Genomic DNA, 5,885 nt, shown 5'->3' with positions numbered 1-5,885 from the left:
ATATAAATCTGAAAATAAAAGAGCAAATAAAATGGAAACGCGAATAGAAAAATAGAGATTGCAAATAGATGATGTAAAATAGATCCAGGGGCTGTATGTTTCACTAGTGGCTTCTCTCGAGAAAATAGCAAATGGTGGGTAGACAAATTACTGTTGGGAAATTGATAGAAGAGTAAATAATTATGACGATATCCAAGACAATGATCATGTATATAGGCATGACGTCCAAGACAATGATCATGTATATAGGCATGACGTCCAAGACAAGTAGACCAACTTATGCCTGTATCTACTTTTATTACTCCACACATCGACTGTTATCCAGCATGCATCTAGTGTATTGAGGTCATGGAGAAACGGAGTAATGCTTTAAGAACGATGACATGATGTAGACAAGATCTATTAGTGTAGGAAAAGACCCCATTGTTTTATCCTTAATAGCAACGATACATGTGTGTCATGTATTCTTCTGTCACTCAGATTGAGCACCGCAAGATCGAACCAATCACAAAGCACCTCTTCCCATTGCAAGATAAAAGATCAAGTTGGCCAGACAAAAACCAAATATCAAAGAAGAAATACGAGGCTACAATAATCAATAATCAATATAATTTCATAGATCATCAAAAACTCACAATTCATCGGATCCCAACAAACACACCACAAAAGATTGAGTTACATCAAATGGATCTCCAAGAGACCATTGTATTGAGAAGCAAAACAAAAGAGAAATCCATCTAGCTACTGCCTACAAACCCGTAGGTCTAATATGAACTACCCACGCATCATCGGAGGAGCACCAATGAGGATTATGAACCCCTCCGTGATCGTGTTCCTCTCCGGAACGGACTCTAGATTGGATTCCGTGGCTTCTGGAACTTGCGGTGGCTGAAACAATTTTTCCTCGACTCCTCTAGGGTTTTCTAAATACTGGGGTATTTTTAGAGCTCAAAGGCGATGGAGGAGGTGCCCGAGGCCCCCACTAGCCACCATGCCGCATGAGGGGCCCTGGGTGCACCCTCGTGCCTAGTGGCCCGCCTGGGCCTCCTGTGGTGATCATCCTTGGTCCTCAAGTTTCCTTATAGTCCAGAAAAATCTCCAAAAAGTTCCACGACACTTGGGCTTCATCTGGTATTGATTTTCTGCGAAGGAAAAAATAACAAAAAAACAACAACTAGCACTGGGCACCATGTCAATAGGTTAGTCCCAAAAAATGATATGAAGTTGCTATAAGATGATCATAAAACATCCAAGAATGATAATACAATAGCATGGAACAATCAAAAAATTATAGATACGTTGGAGACGTACCACTGAAGTTTGACTAATTGTGTTTTTCACTTGGCAGAACATGTGTGAGCTCGGAAGCCATTACGATGCTATGGAGAAGGAGGTGCATGACATGCGGTTGAGTCTTAAAGTCGAGAAGAGCAAGAGTGCTTGTCTGGAGCACGAGAAGCGCTTACTATCAAGGGATCAAGCCTAACAATAGTACCAGGGGTACGAATGGATGGCCGGAGCCTAGCTACAACACAGGCGTAACACTTGGATGTACGAGTTGTGGCCCCATTCTAAAGTGGTAAAGACCCTATGTCTCGAGCCTAGGGGCTTAGTTTTGCTTATGTGGGGTGTGAATACACAGAGTGCTCAACCCTTCTCCAAGAGCATCGGGGCAGCTTATGTAGAGTTCACTAGGCCCAGAACGTGCCATAACAAGGGAATTAAATGATAATAACTACAGAAGTTATTGATAACAACAACTCTAACTATGGTGTTACTCATAACATAAGTCTTCGATGTGCTTTATGTGATAGGTTAAGTCCCTTGGACATTGCAATCCCTTCGTGGTCCATGACTTACCTTGGATCGAGTGCTGGTGTGCATCCGACTGACTGGAGGCTTCCCGAGTCACTTCGTATGTCCAAGTGAGACTTCATTTGCATCGGTAGCCCTGGGACTTTAGTGACCGTATGGGGCCCTAGGTGGGCCCTGGATAGCAGGTCCATGGCCCTAGCCTTAGTAGGTAACCTCATCGGTAGCCCCCGAATTGGTTGAGGTTTGACTAGTCGAGTGAAAGACACTTTGTGGTGTCTTTGGCATCTCGGAGATGCTGGGAAAGTAGCTCAGAGCACTACACCATGGTAGAGCTTTCGTGACACACCTATGTGTCGGCATAGGGTACCTTTGCCAACACATAAGTTGTCGCTAACATCAATGCTGACAGAAGACGGAAAAGTCAGAGAACTTGCTATGAGCAAAAGTATTGCCGACAATTATTCACTTCCCCCACATTTTCAGTCGGCATACACCCTACCTATGCCGACAGAAAACCTGCCAATGTACACCCTACATACGCTGACAATGGGTCTGTCTGTGCACACCCTACCTATGCCGACATATGATCAGTCAACGTACACCCCACCTATGCGGACACTTACCTTGTCTAGCAAGGTCTTCACCGTTGTCGACACTTACCCTGTCTAGCAAAGTATTCACCATTGCCGACACTTACTCTACATGGCTAGGGGTGTACATTTGGTGTCACATTCTCATTTTGAATGTTTTTTCCAACAAATAAATTATTGCTAAGATGGTGTATAGCCAAAACAACAATTGGATACTGCTCCAATTCAAATAGTATACAATGCTCAAATTTTACCCACAAACAAGATCAAGATGAACACACACTGCACAAGCATAGATAATATGTTCACAAACATATATATTGATCACAAGTTCAAAAAAAGGACAACCTTGACAAAGGAAAGTTTGTCCATCTTGACTACCATCCAGAAAACACAAGTCACATAAAGGAACCACTATTTGCTGTTCTAAAAGAGTTTAAACACTAAATGGTCCAAAACACTTAAGTTACATCCATGACCACAAGATTTCTACTACATTTGAAGCGCCAAATGGTCCAGAACACAAATTAGATTCATGATCACAAGTTGGCCGGTCCAAAATACTGCAAAGAGGAAAATGCCACCTAACACTATGATCACATCCATACACACTAGGTGGGTGGGTACCTGAAAATATTCCACATGATGTTAATGATAAGAGAATAATGAAAACATACCCACTTGTAATTAGACACTAGATCACTCATGGCGCGCGTTGCCACGCTCGTCAATTTGTACAATGAAATGATCAGAAATTTCAGAAATATATAGTCACATGATACATTTTAAATTTCCATAAATACTATTGAAAACTTCGTTGAGATGAGACTAATGCAAAGAAATACGCATAATAGTAATAGTAAAAAATATGAACACCGTTGAGATGAGACTAATGAAAAGAAATTATAGCAAACTTCCTGCTTACTTGCCAACATGCAATCTCATAACAGAGAGCATTGTACATCACCTATCAACTGACAAAACAGAATTTCAGAGACCTCATTATGAATTAACACGTGAGACTTATGATCAATATCTTATTGGCCAACTGCAGTTAAAACATCTTATTGTCCAACTCAAGATAAAAAATCAAGTCCAAGAAATACCACATGTATGCTCATTTTCTTTGATTAAGAAATAATATTTATATGCTTTCAAAATTGGAGATGAGATGGACAACCTACCACACTTGTGAATACTCGTTGTTGTCACAATGATCCAATATGATGCTTAGGGTCCCAATAGACTTTCATTCACGACCAATATACTTCAAACCTAACAAAATAGTTACAGAAGTAGAAATATATATATTAGCAGCAAATTACAAAACAACCACACAAGTTTATATTTCTCGTTTGACTGCGTGTCATCCTGTGTGTTGATTATATATTTTTTCCAATTATACGAAGTATAAAAAATGTTTTCTGTGACATATTGGTATCTACCACGAACCATGAAATAGCGGTTTCTAAAATTTGCATACACCATACTAAGTATCTGATTATTCTCTATGCATTGCTTTCAATTGTAATCAACTCGCATCTCATTACTGATATAACATGACACATTATTTGTGTTCAGGCCTTTAGGGTGCAATACGGAAATGCTGTCCAACAGAAAACATGTTTCTACCCACATATAGACTATATCAGCACAACGACAAATGCTACTACCAGAAGTAATAACCCATTAGCCTATTACAAAGTACGGGTCAATACTCAAATCATCATGCCAAAAATATATAAGTATAGGAAATGATTATAATTCACGGTGATCTATCAGCTGAATGCATCCTTTCCTCTCTGTATTGAGTTAACACACACGTATTAGAACTACCAAGCTAGAGGTCATCACCAACTCTTGTACGAATCTTCGTTCTCCAAGTTCACGGTCACCTTCCAAGACTCGACATAGATGCATGTTAAACTCCAAATCAACATGTCAATCTAATAAACAACCCAGATCAGTGGTGGAGCGAGGATTAAAGCAAACCCCAGTCCTAAAAAGTACTTTGAGATGGAAGCTCTTTATACCAGCAATAACTACCCTCAATTTACCTCATATCTACCAAAATACCACATGTGAAGACATACAATATGGCTCAATTGCACAGTAGATCTAGAATTTAAACCCAATTCTTGTGGATCCTTAAATATGCAAAACTACATGCTACATATATAGTATGAATTAATGTTTTGCATTAAGAGAAAAACACTCTTTCTGTCAAAAGAAAACAAACTCCACTTGGATACGTAAAAATATTAGTAATGCTTTACCTGATAGAAATAGGTAAGTTTTTCTAGTGTGTATCAATTTCCTTTGACGGAAAAGCCTGCCGCTGTAGCTTTTTGGCACCATGCACAAGGTCAAGCAAACAACCCCTATGAGCAAATTGAACATACTAAATACATCAAATTTGCATCTATTTATTTTAAAGTGGCAAAATGAGTAGATCACAGATGCCGTTGTGTGCACATCAGTTTGAACCAGCAAATGCATTGTATGAAGTGGTCAACAACTGTTTGAACCAGCAAATTTGTGTGCCTACATGTACTTTTTAGATATCAGAATAACTAATGACATAATTATACCACTTATGAGTTGGCAAAAAAATAAACTTGACATGCCTAGGCTTAGACAACCATGTCTTGTCCATGATGCACCCTTAATATCAAATTGGCCAATATCTGAATTTGGCAAGTGCGTTTGTGTTAGCTTTGCATCGATGAATTGACAATCATTATTCAAGCAACCAATACACATTATTGTCCGGTTGTCAATTATAACAAGCAACTGCATATGATTTAGTTGCATATGAAGTAATCTCATAAGGAGTTGATCCTTACTCAGGGTACGGAGGCAGAGCTATGGGCGTGGATTTCGATGATGGAGCCCGATAGTAGCAGGTACGACAGCGGCGGGTTTGGACGAAGAGGGAGCCCTGTAGCAACAGGGTAGATGTGTCAAAAAAGGCAACAACATGAATCGGAAGATGAAGCTCCGACAGCAGCAGGAGCCCGTGGAGATGGAGCCCAGGGAGCAACAACAGCGAAAGCCCGTAGATGGATCCCCGACAGCCATAGGGACTGGGACTATCGAGGATGAAGGCTGGATATTAGTGAGGGGGTGGGGCGGCCGTCGGTGGTTGGGGAAGGGGGTGGGGCGGCTGCTGACGCGTGGGAAAGAGGGTGGGGCGACCGCTGATGGGTGGGGAAGGGGGTGGGGCGGCCGCAGGTGGGTGGGGAAGGGGGTGGGGCGGCTGGGTTGTGTTGCCGTCATCTCGGGCACGGGGCTGGGTGCGAGGACGACAGACATGCTGGAGTCGTGGCACTGCACGGCTTGCTGGCCGTCACGGCGGGGGGTTGGGCGCGGGGACATCGGGCGGGGGCGAGCTAGAATCGCCCCGGGGGGACGCTGACTGTCATGGCTGGCTTGATAGAGCCATAGCTGTGAGGGTCCCTTGCGGGCTGCGCAGCTGGC

General features: G+C 42.0%; 1 long non-coding RNA gene across 1 annotated transcript; it reads right to left on the bottom strand.

The window, feature by feature from the left end:
* Positions 1-2,716: 2,716 nt before the first annotated feature.
* Positions 2,717-5,234, bottom strand: LOC123403752. The gene is made up of 3 exons (XR_006611547.1): positions 4,682-5,234; positions 3,590-3,680; positions 2,717-3,032 (listed from the first exon to the last, which is right to left on the bottom strand). It is a non-coding gene; the product is annotated as an uncharacterized LOC123403752 (long non-coding RNA).
* Between the last annotated feature and the right edge of the window lie 651 nt (positions 5,235-5,885).

This window comes from Hordeum vulgare, chromosome 6H (genome assembly GCF_904849725.1).
Source record: "Hordeum vulgare subsp. vulgare chromosome 6H, MorexV3_pseudomolecules_assembly, whole genome shotgun sequence".
Taxonomy (NCBI): domain Eukaryota; kingdom Viridiplantae; phylum Streptophyta; class Magnoliopsida; order Poales; family Poaceae; genus Hordeum; species Hordeum vulgare.
The sequence above is the reverse complement of the archived record's forward strand: the minus strand, read 5'-3'. Positions and strand labels throughout refer to the sequence as shown.